This window comes from Ambystoma mexicanum, chromosome 5q (genome assembly GCF_040938575.1).
Source record: "Ambystoma mexicanum isolate Mex_15411 chromosome 5q, UKY_AmexF1_1, whole genome shotgun sequence".
NCBI classification, from domain to species: Eukaryota; Metazoa; Chordata; class Amphibia; order Caudata; family Ambystomatidae; genus Ambystoma; species Ambystoma mexicanum.
In genome coordinates this window covers 1,328,544,774-1,328,563,813 of record NC_090933.1, presented here as the reverse complement: position 1 = coordinate 1,328,563,813, position 19,040 = coordinate 1,328,544,774, and the positions used below count along the sequence as shown (strand labels likewise).

The 19,040-nt window shown below is 44.9% G+C and overlaps 1 pseudogene; it reads right to left on the bottom strand.

Annotated features, from left to right (window-relative positions):
• Positions 1-19,040, bottom strand: part of LOC138498530 (zinc finger protein 585A-like) — a 1,446,290-nt pseudogene that overhangs the window by 16,620 nt on the left and 1,410,630 nt on the right.

Below are 19,040 nucleotides of genomic sequence, written 5' to 3'. Positions count from 1 at the left end.
CCACTCCTAGTCTAGTTTTCAGGAGGTGGTACACACTCTGCTTTACTGTTAAGGAGTGGGTGTCTGTTGCTAACTAGGCTCCCTTACCCGACCCAGACCCTTTTTTGTGGATTCTGATCCTTGTACCTTAGGTTGAATCTCAGCATGCCCTTGTGCCGTGACCAAAAACTAATTTCATCACATCACTGGTAACCAATGGGGATGTTGCCCCATCACTGCCATTATCCACAAATTGATGCCACCATTTAGTGATTACACACATGCTTACTGTTGATCTACTGTGGAGATTCTACTCACCTTACTTCAGGGGAATCCGCTCAACATAATCCCACATATCCATGATCTGAAAGGGATGAGAATTCCAAAGTCAGCATCTCTTGCAACCCATATGGCAGCGACCCTGGAATAAGATGTACGTGTGAATAGTATGCATAGTCACCCCACAATGCATGAGACAACAAGTGTCCACCTGTTTGTCAGTCCTACATTTATTGTGTGTCTAGTGTAGGTAGCTATCACAACAGTATATGCAAGAACCTTTGAGCTTTCCAGTATGCGGGACAAACAACAGTTTGAGGTGACACGATGAAGTCATTTTTTGGGAGTGCTCTATGGTCGGAGTGGATAATCCTTAGAAGAAAAGCTCCTCTCAACTGTTCTCAGGTGCGTCGTCTGTGCAGCCACCATCTTAGGCTGTGTGAGCTTTACCACCCTCCAGAAGCAACACCTCTTTTTTTGTAGGATGTCAAGGCCCACAATATTTAACAATATTGGCCTACCCAGATCCTTGTGTGGCACATATCAATCTCGAGTCCCCTTTGAATCCAATTTCCGTGCTCCCAGAATGTTGATCCATTTATCTGGCCACAATGTACTATAATAAGCAATTGCAATAAAAAGTAGAATGCTGTACCTCAACATCCTCCATCCTAGTCTCTACACGCGTGCTTCTGAACTTGCAGAGTGGAAACGAATTAAAACTCCATCATTGAGGTTCTTTACTAAGAAGCAGAATGAGCCAGAGTCCTGCCCTTGACCCAGTCCCCTCCCGACATAGCAAAGACCATTGATTCATTCATGAGACATATCTTTATCATCTTCCTCTACCACAAAAGTAATGCACAGGTTTTCCCAGATCCTTGCATTGTTTCACAAGTTGGTGAACTGTTTTCAGCTGGGCTGTCAGGAACCTACAGCCGAACACTACCACAAGTTGGCAATTTAATTCTAGCAGGAGTAAAGGCTGTGCATGGCCCAGGCCCTCTGCCTCCCTGCATCATTAATATTACATCAGCCTGCTGTGATACTGTGAATGATATTGCCTGCTAGTGCTTGGTCTATAAAACCACGCCCTCCTGCTGCCTTCAGCCATGCCCATCTCTCTATACTCTAGTGCCTGGCTATAAAATGCTTCCCTTTCCCAGCAGGTCTGACCAATGGACCATCCCACCATGGTAGGGCTGAACCTGCAGGAAGCCTGAGCAACTGGTTGGTGGGAGTACTCTGGGAAGCCTAGATAGGGATTGCTCCTTAGTCCTCTCCTCGGCCTCGGAGGTGTTGTATTGTGCTGTTGCCTTCCACTGCCCTCCTCCTCTGCATTGGGTATGCGTGAAGAACGAGACATACTCCTCCAGACCAGATGATCCATGTCCACTTGCCTTTCTGACATTCCCCTGCTGGGTAGTGTTGGAAGGTTTGGGGTCTAGGTGTGGGAGTCTGTGAGATGCCATTTTGGCAAGCATATAGTTTAAGAGACAGTGTATATGAAGAACCTATCATAGTATACAATAAGTGGAGAGCACTAACATTACTTGAGGAACTATAAACCAAACTGGGGTGACATCTAGGAAGCAAATCTCATTGATGTTGGTCTCAAATTAATGTCTTCATATGCACATTATATGGACCCTATTGAATAGTCAAAGATGATCGTTGCACGAGATGTGACGGAGGGCGTGCTATAAAAGGGCAGGGTGACATTATTGGTGTGCAGACCACATAAGGAGAAGTACAGAAAAGCCAACAGCTTTTACTTTTGGGTAGTACAATTCTTTTTCCAGGGATTGGTATCAAATCGAAAGTTAGACATCAGGCGGTCAATTCAAATGGAAGCCACTCAAATCATTATCAGGTATTGCTATTATGTGCAAGATACTTGCACAATTTGGCATGCGTTTCCTTGCTGGTGCCTTGACACTCCTTCCCACATTTGGACGCCTCTCCCCCTTAACTAGTCATGGTCGCCAGTGCAGAGCGGCGGGGCACGATGGGAGAATGGGATAACCCTGAGGTGTCAGGAATAAGTCATTGTTTGTTTCTCGCGAGAACCCAAGTACTTCCGTGAAGATGGCAACAGCGGGCTGGAGAGTGCTGCTTCCCACGTGCCACAAGTTGGCATGAGGGCCACCGGGGGGGGGGGCCCTCTGGTGGGCAGCCTCCTACTGGGTTCTGGCGTGACCTGGTACAGCTTAGGGAGAGCTCGGATCAGGGAGAGTCTTGGGGATATAACTACGGTGTGGGCACAGGTAAGCAACTGACAGCACTATGATATATGATATGATATGGCGTGTACAAAGCGCCTATACACAAGTGTTTCAAGGCGCGACGAGGCAAGGGGGGGAACAAAGGGAGGACAGACAACGATCCTACTAGGCCAGGTGTTATTCAGATCGTGCAAGTGCATGGGAAGGAGGGAAAGGAAAAGTGCGCAGGGGGAAGGGAGAGGGGAAAGTGCAGTACATGGGAAAGTAGAATAAATAAGATAAATAAAATGGCCAGCTAGTGGCAAGTGCAAGGAAGTGCAGACATAAGTGCTGGTAGGGGGACTGTAGGGATACAGAAAAACAGGTCCCCAGGTGGGCAATTGACGGGGCCTGGGCCAGAGATCAGAAAAGGTGGCCAGGTAACCAGTACAGTTTCAGCCAGAAGGTCAGCAGGGGAGGGGAGGAGAGAAAGCAGAAGCAAAGAGGAAGGTTTTGAGGTGCTGCCGGAACCGGAGATGGTTCTCCTCGAGTTTCAAGGAGGCAGGAAGGCTATTCCAGAGAGAGGCCCCTGCCAGAGAAAGTGATCTGCCACCAACTCATTGCTTTGAGAAACAACTGACTTTGAGGGAGTTGGAGGCGGATGAGCGAAGAGCTCGAGAGGGAGGATACTGCCTCACAGCTCTGCTCTATACACTCACGGAACATCACCATAAATTATAATAGCAGAGCACAGTACCATGCCCTGTTAACAAGGCGTGTCCCCTGCATCACAACCTAACATATCACTGCTGCATTACAACCCGGTGGGAGCGCCCACTCACCATTGGCGGTACCAGTAATTCCATCGAGCAGAATTACCGCCAAAACAGAGTCCATGGCGGTAATTATGCCCATATTTGGTGGAATTACCATTACTGCCAGAACAGGAAGCACAGCGGTGGCCATTTTGAAAAACTCAATCCGCTCTGAATCCACCACTTCCTGTATCCATCTAGACCCACAGGAGAGAGAAAACATGTCCAAGGGGAAGGTGCCAGGACAGAGGCTGACAAAGCAAACATTTTGCAAGGTGGAGCTAAAGGTCCTTACTGATGAGGTGATGGCCCATGCCAAGGAGCTATATGGCTCCCAGCATCTTAAAATATCAGTACAATGGAATGCAGCCTTCTAGTCAGGCATCTGCAACAATGTCACAGCTGAGGGCACAGTCCCACAGGACGGTGAGGACTGCAGGTAGCAGTAGAATGACCTAATGGCCAGTGTCTGCAGCCTCCTGTCCTAACACCAGCAGTAATCATTAGACACCCGAGGCGGCACCGTGGACCCCCTTGACCTGCTCCCCATGAGAGAAGGCCAGCTCCATCCTCCACATGGAGTGGATCAAGGGAGTTGGGAGTGCCGAACCCTAGAGCCAGCAGCCAAGCTGAATCTGATGAGTTTGAATGCACATCCCCCCCCCCCACCTCAACCCTTCCGCTCACAATGCACTGGGCAAATGACCATAACAAGCATGCAGCTCTCAGCATAGATGGGCCTGATGGACAGGTGAAGATATCATCACATGGTTATGCTCACAAAGGAACCCCCATCCTATGCCTTTCCCAGCAGAACAGGGTTCAGGCATGGGCGATCAGGGCAGTCGCACCACATCAAAACCCCAACCCAACACAACAAATTGGAGTGGTCTTACAAGGGCACCCCCTTGCTGGTGTGGTGAAGGCATCCAATTGCAATGGAGAGCACCCAGACCCCGTGCTGGAGAAGGGAGTTGATGATTTCAACTGAGCACCTCTGCCATACCAGCATGGGGGTAGCCTTCTGGATTTACGGTGGTGCTCAGTTGAAATCATTAACTTCCCGCTCCAGCACAGGTGCTGGGTGCTTTCCACTGGAATATGGCACTCAAGCTACACCAGCACGAGTCTGCTAGGCCGCCCTATGTCATTGTGGCACAGCAACCATAACGAAAATATTTTTTCCGAGGCGGTTTCAGGGCTAATGCTGGCACTGTAGCCAGGCATTGGTGGGCAACTGTGCACGTGCCAATGCACAGCAGTATGAATGTGCATGGGTGGGCAACTGTGCACATGCCAATGCACAGCAGTATGAATGTGCATGGGCGGGCAACTGTGCACGTACCAATGCGCAGCAGTATGAATGTGCATGGGCGGGCAACTGTGCACGTGCCAATGCGCAGCAGTATGAATGTGCATGGGTGGGCAACTGTGCATGTGCCAATGAGCAGCAGTATGAATGTGCATGGGAGGTCAACTGTGCACGTGCCAATGCAAAGCAGTATGAATGTGCATGGGAGGTCAAATGTGCAGGTACCAATGCACAGCAGTATGAATGTGCATGGGAGGTCAACTGTGCACGTACCAATGCACAGCAGTATGAATGTGCATGGGGCAACTGTGCACGCACCAATGCACAGCAGTATGAATGTGCATGGGAGGTCAACTGTGCACGTACCAATGCACAGCAGTATGAATGTGCATGGGAGGTCAACTGTGCACCTACCAATGCACAACAGTATGAATGTGCATGGGTGGGCAACTGTGCACGTGCCAATGCACAGCAGTATGAATGTGCATGGGTGGGCAACTGTGCACGTGCCAATGCACAGCAGTGTGAATGTGCATGGGAGGGCAACTGTGCACGTACCAAAGCACAGCAGTATGAATGTGCATGGGAGGTCAACTGTGCACGTGCCAATACACAGCATGTATGAATGTGCATGGGAGGTCAACTGTGCACGTACCAATGCACAGCAGTATGAATGTGCATGGGAGGTCAACTGTGCACGCGCCAATGCACAGCAGTATGAATGTGCATGGGAGGTCAACTGTGCACATACCGATTCACAGCAGTATGAATGTGCATGGGAGGTCAACTGTGCACGTACCAATGCACAGCAGTATGAATGTGCATGGGAGGTCAACTGTGCATGTACCAATGCACAGCAGTATGAATGTGCATGGAAGGTGAACTGGGCACGTACCAATGCACAGCAGTATGAATGTGCATGGGCGGGCAACTGTGCACGTGCCAATGCACAGCAGTATGAATGTGCATGGGAGGGCAACTGTGCATGTACCAAAGCACAGCAGTATGAATGTGAAACAGACATCCCACTCCTTACACCGCTCATCAAACCCAACATGAAATGCATTATATCCTTGGAGATCTTAACCTAGGATTCAATGGTGACCAAGACTCTAAAGCTGCATCCCTTCATACAGCACTCAAGGACATGAACTTTAGCCAGCTAGTGAATGCTCCCAAACATGTCAAGGGAGAATCCTGGACTGGATATTGTCACTTAACACCAATCCAACCATAGAGGCCATCACACCTCTCGGGTAGACAGACCATTTCTGTATAGCGTTCACTCTCATGAGTGATGAACCACACCCTCCTGTGACTAAAACAACAGACACTTTCAAAGCCCGAAATCCCTGCAAGCTCACGGCAGAGGAATTCACCCCCACCCTCAACAAACTTCTCGAAACCAATGTAGTCATTAGTAACGACCCAAGTATCATTGTTGACTACTACCACAAATGCGTCACTTACTAGTGACGAAGTAGCACCTATTACTACCAAAACACGTTGCAGAGACAACAAAAACTATTTCTGGTTTAATGAAGAACTAGTGTCCCTGAGAAGAATTAAACGTTCCCTTGAACATGCCCATAGCAAACATCCCACACCTGACACTTCTAAAGCTTTCAATGAAGCAAACAAAGGCTATGAAACAACCATATTCTCCCACAAAGCCAATGCTCACAACACACGTATCAACAATGCTTCATCTGATTCGAAAGAACTCTTTGCTATTCTTAGACAATTAGAAAATCCCATTCCAATCACGACTCCCGCCAACGTTAGTAAGGAATGGTGCACTACCATTCAAGACGCACTCTCTGCTAAAATTGCTCTGCTACAAAACAAAAAAAGTCTACCAAAGAGGGTTACTCGCAAATACAAGCGCCCCTATTCCCAGCCCCCCTCCTACAGACTCTGAAATACCTAACCCCCTATTCCACTTCACTCCGGTCACCCAAGAACTGGTGCTCGACACCATGTCCAAATTAAAAGCCTCCAACTGTAAAGGAGATAGCGTCCCTGCTAAACTAGTGAACAAATGCCCATCCACCCTCACCCTCTCCATTACCAACTTTATCAACTCCTCTTTCAACACAAACTCAGTCCCAGCGGGTCACCCCATTGGACCCCACAGTACCTACTAATTATCGACCCATAACAACAGTCCCTTTCTTACTTAAACTCAGACAAAATAGCATATACACAAATACAATCACTTCTTGAGCAGAACCAACTCATAGGAACTAGACTATTAGGCTTCAGGCCCAATCACAGTACTGAAACAGCCCTCCTGGATCTCAAGATCCACATGGACATTATCAGTGATTCAGGGAAACTCTGAATTCTCCTGCTGCTAGATCTATCCGCAGCATTCGACCTCGTGGATCATGATAAACTGTGCACATCACTAGTCAATGATTTCAACTTCTCCAATGATGCCACTATGTGGGTCAAATCATTTCTTGCTGAACGTACATCTAGAGTGGCTATAGGTAGGGAAACGGCTGATCCCCTACCAGTACCCATTGGAGTACCTCAGGGCTCATGCCTATCCCCAACACTCTACAATGCCTACACTAAGCTCCTCTTCTCTACCCTTGATGATATGGGTGTCATCTACACCAATTTTGCTGATGACACCCAGATCCTCATACCCATCTCAGGGGACTATGACCAGGACACCTTAACCATCAACAAAATCGACTCCACCATCCAAAACTGGATGGTGCTAAAAAGCCTCTGTCTCACCGATGAGAAGACTGAAGTACTCATTGTGGGATCACCAACTAAAATAGCGACCCATCACTCAGACTACTCCACTATCAACATTGATGGCACCCTGATCCCTGTGCTCAAGCAAGTTAAAACACTAGGTGTATTCCTACACGCCAACCTCATGATGACCAAACATATCAGCACACTTGCATCCTCCATGGCCTACACCTCCAAACTTATAGCGCTAAGCCGTCAATTCCTGACCCCGACCAATTGCTTCACATTGGCCAGAGCCTTGGTATTATCCAAGTTGGACTATTGCAATGTGTTACTACAAGGGATCTCCAACACTAACATCAATAAAGTGCAACTCATGCAAAATAAAGTGCTAAGCGCAGCACTAGGAATAAAAAAACGGGATTACATCTCTAAGATCCGGAAGAATGCCCACTGGCTACCCGTCGAAGCCAGAATTATCTTTAAAACCCTCTGAATCACTCAAATGTTTTGCTAAAAAAGCCCCAGTGATTCTTAACGCCATACAGAAAAAAGAAATTGTCTGATCACTGAGATCAAATGACAATCAACATCTAGTGACACCCCGGTACAACAATACCAGAGCAGAGGGTAGCAGCTTCCATGTTTTAGCCCCCAAACATTGGAACTCCCTCCCAACTTACCTCAAAAAAGAGACCTCCTTCCCCGGCTTCAAAAGGCAGTTGAAAACCTGGTTGTTCAACCAATACTAGTACACTGCTGAATCTATACTAGTGCAAACTGTTTAAACTTTAAATCACCGTGCATTCCCTTTTGTTTGTTTTGTTGATTGTAAAAATATGTACGCTCTATATGTAAACAACTTCATAAGATTTCTTTTTTCTTTCAAATGTATAACCAACTACTAAGATGTCTGTAACCACGCTGTGATACCCCAGGGTCTGGGTGTGTAGCAAATACATAAATAAATAAATAAATGTGTGTGGGAGCACATGCAATTCTATGCAGCACCCATGTTCTCTGAGAAAGGACAAGTACCAAAGTGGACCCCCCCCAACCCAAGGACAGTCGCACATACAGACCATCTTGGCAGCACAAGAGGCAAAGAGCACATTGTTAAGGATTTCAATCGGGTGACACACACCTTGGTCTCACCCTAGTATGTAGCGCACAACTGAGATGCCTTTGTCTTTATTTTATGTGGATTTAATTTGAAATGGTACACAACTCGTCTTACACCCCCTTTTTAAAATACCCCGGTCACAATGGACCATGAACCAGGCTGGTTGGTGAAAATGCAATATTTTATTTACTTTAAGATTCAAAGGAAATCATACAATTTTAATATGGGGCAGCAATCACCAATGGGGGGATAATTACAATGACAATGGACGCAATGCACTTGGTTAACCTTCTCCTAGAACATATACAAAGCACAAGTGAATAGGAGCACTTTTTGAATTAGGATTGATAGCACCCAAGGTAAGGTTTCCCCCTGAAACAATCCCTGAACCCCCACGATTCTGAGTGGATAGAAAGAAGCAGCAGGCAGTCAGGAATAAGGGGCAGAAAACTGAATCATCTGACTTTCCCTCCCAGAATAAGAGGCAAAAACGCTTTGCAAAGGCATGAAATGACACTCGGAAATGGACAAATAAATACTTAATATGCAGTTAAATATGTGAGGCAAATATGATTTCTCCCAACAACAGGAATGCAGAAACACTAGCAATCACAATGCAATGGATCATTAAGAAGCATTCAATTTGAAAATGAGTGGAGAGTTAGAACATGCTGCAGCCGAATGACACGTTGGAAAGTTGCAAATTTCTCAATCCCCGTTTAAAATTACCCAAACGTTTTTTTTATAAAAACGGGTGAAATACTGAAAAATCGCAATGCAGTTTTTGGTCTGGGGAACAGATGTATATCACAGGGACAATATTAAAGTGAAAGAATGGTGGTAGCTGAAGATTTGGATGAGATTTTCGGGGTTCAACGGGGTTCAGTTTTAGGAAAAATAGAGCAGTTAAAATGAAAACTTCAGTTTTGAGAGAAAGGCAAATGTTACTTAAACTAAATTATCTAGACTATATTGTTAAAGAGGAACACAGTAAGCTCCAAGGTTGATCGCGAGGTCAACCTTATCACCCCAGTGCTCAACTTTAACTGTAAATTAGATTGATTACTCAAAATATAACTAAGGGCTTAGGATTTACACCAGACAGAAATGCAAAGAGATGGCGCTAGCACTTAGAAATCAAGGACAGAGTGCACAGAGAATTTTAACAAGTTACCAGGGTATAAATAGGATTGCTTAGAGAGTATAATACAGATAAAAGGGTCAAGATGGGGAGGCTATGTGTTTCTCTGTGATGGGGAGAACCTCACATTCCACAATTAGCTTTGGAATTATGGAACAGCCAACTGGGTCTGGTCACCACACGGCGGGCGCGCCTTACAGCAAACAGGTGGGCAATTCTGGTCACCGGATGGCAAGGACAGCTGGATGCCAGGGTTGCAGCGGGCAGGCAGGTAGTAGGCATTAAGCTCGTCTGATTTCAGGATGCAAAAGGTACCACAGCTTTTCCCTTTTTTAATGAGATTTTAGTGGTTTTTCTCTGGATCAAGGGCCTTGCTGGGACAGGATCAGCAGTGCTTTGGCCTTGCAGGAGTAGAGTCAGCAATGCGTTGGCCTTGTTGGAGTAGGGTCAGCAATGCTTTGGCCTTGTAGTGAAATCTGGAAACAGCAAGATGAATGGAGCAGATCAGGAACGCCGGCACAGGAAATTCAGGAGAGTGTGTGTCTCTGGAGCTCTGTCAAGCACTCTTATTTATAGGGCATGGTGACATCACAGAATTATTGGTGGGCAGAACTGAGCTAGATCTACCGCCAAGAAGCGGATAGGACAATCAATGTTGGTTGCCTCCTCGAGGAGGAGTCCAAGTTTATGAGGTTGCATTTTATGAGGTAAAAAGCCATACCACAATCCTTTTTACTAAAAATCAGTCATAACCTAATTTAGACATTTATACATTTGTGGCACTTTAACAAATCACATGGGCAGATTACATATTGTATATAGAGCATAGCAGTCCAATCCTCACGGTTGTGGGACCTTGTTTCGCCCTTCTACCAGTTTTTCGCACTTTTCAGTGAGAATTATATTACTTAAAATTCTATAACTTTACACATGTGTATAGATTATCATTAGGCGTATCAGTGTCAAATTTGACAGTGGCATCCTATACACTTTCCGTGGAATACCCAATTCTCTGCCATTTCTATTCCCCATGTTTCAGTGAGGTTGATGACATTTTCAATTAAAGCCCATAAAATCACATTTAAACAGTCAACTTTTCACATTTTTGCAAAGTACTGCTGCAGAGGTAAACGTCTAACATTTTTATTAATAAATAGTCCTTGGGGGCAAACATCAGTATTGATTCCCATATATGGGCATGCCTTTCCAAGGATACCCCCTCAATCCAGGGTTGTCACAGAGATTTGCTTTGAAGCTTCTTGTAGAAGTCATGAGTAGGTGTGATTTTTCACTTCACACATCCATGTCCTAGAAGTTCCATTTGTATTTGTATTTCTTTATTTGTATAGCGCGCATGGACAAGGGGCATCTGGGCGTTTATCTTAGGTTACATAGACATTGGGCCTCATTACAAGACCGGTGGTAACCGAGGCTGTAAAACCACCTGGTTACCGCCGGACTCGTATTACCATTCCGCCTCCGTGATTCCCAGAATAACTGGGGCATTACAACCCCGGTTTCCCGGGAATCACGGAGGCGGAATGGTGTTAATCCCCATTCCCATTGAGTCCTATGGGACTTAATGGGAATGGGGATCATGGAAACACCGGCAGCATCTCGTAATGCTGCCGGTGTTTCCTCGTCCACCTGCAGGCGGGCGGTGTTAAACCCCGCCTGCAGGAGTTTTGATCGCCCGGCATGGAAACAATGGTGGCGGCAGGTTTACCGATGAGGCTCATTGTGCATTAACAGTTGCAAAGGAGGCAGGTACAGAAACAGTTGGTTACAGGCAGAATTTACAGATCATATTTACATTAGAGACTCAACGCATGACGACGAGTCACTGGCGCATAGCTTACATAAACAGCATCAGTATACAGTTACAATTGCAGAACAGGGTATACAATGGCAGGTGCAAAGGCGACTCAATGGGAGTGGCAGTGGATGAGGGTAGATCAGAGAAGAATTAAGGTTGATGTGAAGGGCAGTGTATATCTTGAGCCATGATCCCGAGTTTGGCTTTGCCCTTGAAGGCCTGGAAGGTGGGTTCTGATCCAAGTGTAGTGGGAAGTGAGTTCCAGAGTTTTTAGAAAAGGACCGGGAAGCCGATACCCTCAGATTTCTGTAGTTTGAATCTGCGTATGGATAGGCAGTGAACTTGGGCTGCTCTCTGTGGTCGGCTGGAGGTATGTGGAATGAACCGGCTGGCCAGGTATTGAGGTGCCTTGTTAGACAGGCACTTATGCGTGAGGGCAAGCGATTTAAGAGAAACTCTGTCTGATATGTGTTGATTTCTCGGGATGTTCAAAGCAGCCCTAATTGCATTATTTTGGGTGACCTAACGTTTACATAATTAGGGTTCTGGCCAAGATAATGCAGTTCGATAAGTTTGCACAAATTGGCAGATGCAGAGATCACAGCATTATAGTTTGTCTTGCGAGGGATAAGGTAGAGTGTCAAGGTGGAAACCTAGAGTGTTGGTGTCATTGAAACATTTATAAGATTACCATTAATGATACAGGATTTGAAGGTGTGGTCTAGTCGACTAAGTCGGTTGGGTGAGCCCAGGATGAGGAGCTCTGTTTTATCATCGTTAAGACAGAGCTTGTGTTGAGCCATCCAGGCCTGGATGACTTGATTAACATCGTTTAAGGCTTTGGAGTCCACTATGTGATCCCCCGTGATAGGGATGAGTATCTGGGTGTCATCCACATAGTTTGTGTAGGTGACACCCAGATAGTCAAGAATATCAAATAAGGGTTTTGTGAACACATTGTAGATGAGATGGGTGACACGCAAGAACCTTGGGGGACCCCGCATAATACTGGTGATGGTACAGCGGAGGCCGCGGAGGAGAAGACCCTCATGGATCTGTTTGCCAAGAATGATCGGATCCAAGTAGTGGCTTTATCTAAGAAGTGGGCAGCCGCTTTGAGGTGTTGACACAAGATTTGGTAGTTCACCAAATCGAACGCGGCCGAAGAAGTGGAGGGCCATCTTGCCTTTGTCTTTAAGATCCTCAAATTTGTGTTTTGAGGTCAATGAGTGCAGTTTCGGTTACGTGCTTGGGACGGAAGCCTGATTGCCTGAGGCCAAGGAGATTGTTACATTCCAAGTAGTCCTGGATCTGTAGGTATGCTGCTCGGTCATAGATTTTCAAGAGGAATGGCATGGTTGTGATGGGTCTATAGTTGGTAGGTATATTAGGGTCCAGTGTCAGTTTTTTCAGGAGTGGGATAACCCATGCGTCCTTGAGGTAAACAGGTACGGTGCCTGTGCTGAAGGATGTGTATATTAGTGCTGTAATGAAGGGTGCTAGTTCATGGGCGGACTCCTTTATTATGGGAGCTGGGCATTCCCGGGAGGATAACTCAGTGGCAGCGTGCTCGCCTTGGAAGCAAGACGACACGAAGCAACACAGGTTCGATCTCTGGGTCCGTGCTTAGAAACCTCTGGGTATTTAAGCGCGTTATAAATATGCAACTAAGACAACAACAAAAAAATTCTGTAACAGCGCCTCAATGCCCCCGGGCTGTGTGAGCGCTTTCAAAATGAAAATAAATAAAAAAGAATAATAAAAAATGAATCACCCTGGCAATTAGATGGTTTGAGTTTATTTATGATGTTTTCAACCTTGGGGACCGTTAGCGGTGAATAGCTAAACGGTTTAAAGGTGTGTAAGGTGTGATTAGTTTTGGTAGAGTGGGAGTTAACCTGGAGGTTAGACTGGAGACTACTTTTTTTGGCAATGATTTTGGATTGTGATGTAGTGATTTTGTCAAGGAGCGCTTTTTGCATGTTCGAGCACCATGTGCTGTCTTTAATGCATTTATCAGGAGTTGTGGGAGGAATTTCAAGTTCTTTGAGGATCTTGAAGAGATATTTGGTATTGGATTCAGCTTGCAAGATACGTGTGTTACAAGTGCCTTTTTGCAAGAAAAATTGCTTTTTTATAGTTAAGAGAGGCTATGATGAGGCTATCCTTGTTGGTAGGGGTAGGGTGGCTTTTCCAGTGGTCTTCGCTAGTTCTTTATTCTTTGCGTAGTACTTTCAACTGTGGTGCGAACCATGAATTGAGGTGTAAGATGGCTCAGCCCAGACCAAAGTATGAGGAGTATGTGAAGTGTCTTTGTCTTGGTCAAAGTTTTCCAACCTAGTAATTATCATCCAGGTGTCCTGGAAGTTTATTTAATGCTTTAGTTGTTAGCCTAATATATAGCCAAACAATAATAAGCATGTAAATGTCGATTGCAAGCACTAAGTATAACCAATCAGATTTAGGTAAGTACATCAACTTATGCTATTATACAATAGCACATGCATCGAAATTAATTTGTCCAAACAAAAAGTAAAAGATTGAACCTGTGGAATATACAATCACGTAAATATACTTCCGTATAATAGGAAACATGAAAAGCAAAAGAACAGCATCACATTATCATGCAGCACTACTTAGCATCCATACAAATGGACCTGTGCAGCTGGAAAAGTAAAAAATAAAGTATGCCAATTGTGTGGGAAAGAACTGCACCATTCCCATACCAAGATGGCACATTGCTGCGGACACGTGATACACACTACTAAGTGATCACGCTTTCGCACAACAGTAATCACCGGGAGAAGTAACTAAAGAAAGGAACACCATACAGGCATTTAGATGCATGTCTACGCATCTACAATAAAGGGTTCATGCAGCAGCAAGAAGCACTACATTGTTCCCAAACCAAAATGGAGGAGTAGCGATCACGTGATGCAATCCATCACGTGACAGCGACTTTGAACAATCATATAAGCGAAAGCGAGCAGGTAAGCCTAACGGTTATCAGGCCGTACAATCCCACGCATATGAGGATCGAATACAGGAAGCATCGAACGCTAGAGCAACAAAAGAAAAGGAAGGTTAGTGTAATAAGAGGAAACTAAGGAAGCAGACATACCATTAGATCAAGATTAAAGTGATAGTAACTAGGTGAACGCCATAACTTATTCATCATATCCGATGTTCCTCTCTCCCCAGCTTTACTTTAAATTGGGACAGCAAAAAGGGTAGAACGCTCCTTTAAGCAAATTCAAGACACATATAGAAGTTTGGGCCAGAAAGAAAAAAACGCAAGTGAGTGCGCTTCAGTACTATATATATGTGTACTAAATAGCTATTTGTTGTCAAGGTTTTTTCTACACTGCAAAAGAGCAATCAGGACCATAAAGGTTTAGACAAGTAAAAATTGTGTGAAAGTTAACCATGCTAGAAGTGCTTGCAACACATTTAAAGGACACTAAGCAAAAAAATGTTTTTCTTTATTTTCAGACAAATATCTCTTTTGTTATGATATTAAATGTGTCAAAAAAGGATTGAATATGTCACATGACTCGGAAAAATAGATTTGTTATTCCCTCCTGAAGATCTGTCTGGAAACTAAAGACAGTGAAACACATGTAGAGGGCATTGATTTGAGGACATTGATTTATCTTTTTGAAAATAAACAAAGTTTTATGGATAAACCATCAAAATTGGATTACACCTTTCATTATTTTTTTCAACTGGAAAGTTCGCTCAGGGCGCATGACATTTGGTTTCCATCTTTTTGCTTAAAAGACAATTTGTTGTCCTGGAAGTTTATGGTGGATCCCTTTTGGGGGGAAGCCTTAGCTTTGACCACCTGGAATAACCTGTTTTGGGAGCTTGCAAAATCCAGCCAATGCAGTTTAACAGTTTTATTTTTCTTTTATTTTATCCTGAATCAAAACAAGCCTGTTGAATAAATCTGCCCATATATGTTTCCCCAGCAACAAATCCCTTTACATTGCTAGGCACGGATAAGCTTTCATTCAACATTGTACTTTTTCAAACAGGCATTTTTTGCTCTCTGGTTTGTAAAAGCCCATTTTGACACGTGGTCAATGCTGCTGGGATTTATCATCCATCTACTTCCTAATATTGTTCTGTAGCTGTAGCCAGCTTGTTTTGTCTGTCTGTCTGTACAAGGTAAACGTCTTCATGAAATTGACATGTGCACAGAAAGCTATGATTTTTTTTCAAGCAGTGATTTTTGACATTTTGTAGCAAACTGTAAGATTTCCCTGTGTAGCTGAAGGAAAGCTTTTGCTGATTTTCTCAGATTTTGCTGGCACAGTCTGTCATTCAGGAATAAGGCTCTTTTCTGATGGAGCACAATGTGAATATGGCTGGGCATGACAGGGTATTTTTGCTAAAGGTAGTGTGATGAAGAACAGGGACAAATAGCATCAGAGCGGCATCATTTTAAAGGTGAAATATTCCCTTTTTCAATAGGAATTGTGGGCTTGCAGCAAAACAACACTGCTTTTTCACTCCATTTCGTTAAGACAAACAAGAACACACCCTAGTAGCCTTTCTCGGGGTGCTCCCTGTTCCATCTTGCCCAATGGCGCTTGGCAAAACAGTGCAGCCATCCTTTTGTTGCACCCAAACATAGTTTGGGTGCAATGGTGCTCACAAGAGCTGCCGCAGCCATTTTGCTGGTTCTGTTGAAGTGCAGCTTGGTGATGTGGGTAAGTACTGCTGATTGGGTAAATATATACCACAACATGCCAATGAGGTGTAAAGCCTCAGAAGACACTACCACCACATTTGCTGTGGCCATATGCATTGGCTTGCAATAAACCATACCATTCAATCCACATGTAGGATGTCCCTCCACCATTTAGCGCATGTGTGACTAGCAAACCCACATACAAGTACGCATGATGACTAACAGCATGTCATTGTTCACCCAACAGGTTCACAGGCGACAGAGGAGGAAGATGCATGCTCATCTACATCCCATGGTCAGGTCTCCAGGTCAAGACCAACAGCCATCACCCCTGCACCTCTAATCGGTGGGAAGGGAATGGGTAGAATTGTGACAGCAGGGCCCAGCAGCCCTGCACATGCCAACACAGGCACAGCACCAGAGAGCAGCAATCATGACACAGCTGCAGGCAAGGCTCCTACAATTACCTCCCCGCCCCCAATCTAACAGCCGGCCTCTACGGTCGTGACAGGGGATCCAGATCCTGGCAGTCGCACAGAGGCCACTGTGCACGCACCAAGGCCCACGATACCCTCTCGTCACCTGAGTGGGGCACCCAGCCACATTGTCACTGGCCAGGTGACAGCAATAGCAGGTCATACGGATCAAGCTACATCCGTCCCAGCCCTCCCCATAGCCCTCAACCCCATGCATGTCAGGATGCCATATGGAGGAGGCTGGACGCTATGGAGCAGCACCAGGTGCGCTTGAAGACCTTTGCGGACACACATATCCAACACCTGCAGGCCAGCATGCTCTCAACAATGCAGCTCTCAACAATCCAATGCATACGGGAGTCTGAGTCAGACCAGTCCTCCGTCACCCCCACAGAGAGATCCTTGCCCAGCACCCCAAAGTGCAATTGTGTATGCTATCTGGCTCCAAAGGTGCTGGAGGAGACTAGTAAGGGTAAGAGACTATGCAAGAGACTGTACATTTGTGTATAGGCACAAGGGAGGCAGATTTGTACCATAACTGGCGAATTGCAGGGGTTTTTCGGTTTTACTTTGAACCATAACGTCCCTTTATCAAATTTTATTTTACTGAATATACATATTCATAGTGTAAATTTGATAGATGTTTACTAGGATTCCCTTACTTTATATACATGTAACATAGAACATGCCGACCCCCCTGCTAGTGATTTTGATGTCTGCGGATTGTGCGTATGTCCGCGGACAGACGCGGACAACAGAAACACTACCCAAACACTCAGGGGGTATTTTAGATTGTTCTATCATGCCATATAAACACTGAACAAGTTCAAAAAGCAGCACATACACACATTATATATAATAATAAGTAAGAAGTGAAACCTATCTATGAAACACATCAACCGTTCATTTAAATAGCCTATGTACTAAAATGGAATATACCAAAACAAAAAAAGATATGCTTCCAACATAATTACCTCACAAAAACTGCACAGCAGTAAGAACACAATTTACCAGAAACTAGTAAGTAAACTTAATGTTTCTTATATCTTTCTAAACTTTCTGTATTAGGTACACAAAAAGTAATATATTATTTTTTACACAGAAATGTTCAGTACTTTGGAATGGCTTGAGGAAAATTTCCCACGTGAGGAAATGTCTGAAGACAGTGATACTAATGGTAGACACTTCTCTTTATAAGCAAATTAATAATCATTACTTTATGTGCACTTAACATATATATTTTTTTTAACAGACCATACAAACATTGAAAATAATACACCAAAAGAGAAATTAGAAAATACTCTGCAGCGCATTGAACAAAAAATGGACAAGCTTATGGAAAATTGTAATCTTTTGAAACATTTTGTGGAGGACCACATAAAAGAAAAAAATAAATATCATTGTCCCACATGCACCTGTTCCCCCTCTCCATGTCCCAGTGAACTATACTCAAACCCTCAACACCAAGAAAAACGTTTTGATGAGACTTCAATCCGTCCTCTCCAAACCCCTAATTCCCCTGTATTTGAGTCAGTTTCTGCTTCCCCCCTCTCTTTCATAAATGTTGTATCTGTATATAATAAAAAAATATTATGTGCCTTTTAATTCAATCCTTTGTGTCTTATTTTTTTTTTTAAAGTCAGTTGGGTTGTCCGCAGGCAGCGCGCCTGTCCGGGATGTCCGTAATTAGCAAAATAGGGGTGTCCTAAGGACACTATACCTGTCTGTACCGTTTGCAAGCAAGATGGACTGTTCTTAGAATACACCCAGTGTATTGGATGTTCGTAATGAGCAAAATGGAGTTGTCCTAAGGACACTATACCTGTCCGTACAGTCTGTAGAACATCTACGCACATGCGCACCGCAGCCATAAATCCTACGAACATTGCGCCTGTCCATAACTATCCGTCTCACTTGTGTCGCACTTTTATTTGTTTGTGGACCCGAACACTGTTCGTAGAACAACCGCGCGCATGCACACAACCGTTCCTGTGCATTTGGTGTCCTGCGGACACCTGTTCCCTTCGCGGACGTGTTCCTGAAGTCATCATGTGACCGCACCCATGCTGAGCGTGTGTCCTGATTTGCGGACACTGTCCAGTTCCCGAACATTTTAAAATACATTTTTCAGACAATCCAAAGTATTTTACAGTAAAGATTCACCATTGCACATGTCCCAGACAATGATCCTGGCTTTCCACATACTTTTTGGAACTTTTTGAGGTGTTCAATCTGTCTGCGAAGCGCACCCCTCTACCCCTATAAAAGGCCACACCCCAGAGCTGATCTTCATTGTGCTTCTGGCTATTGCAGATTGACTTTTGCTGCCTTTGCTACTCTTGCTGAGATTATCTCATCCATCCTGATGGCATCCATGGCTGCTGTTGCTACATCTGCCTCAGCACCACCCCCAACCCCTCCACCACCACCACCTCCCTAAGGGCCTGCAGAGGGGAACAGGCGTGAGGATGTAGAGGACGAAGA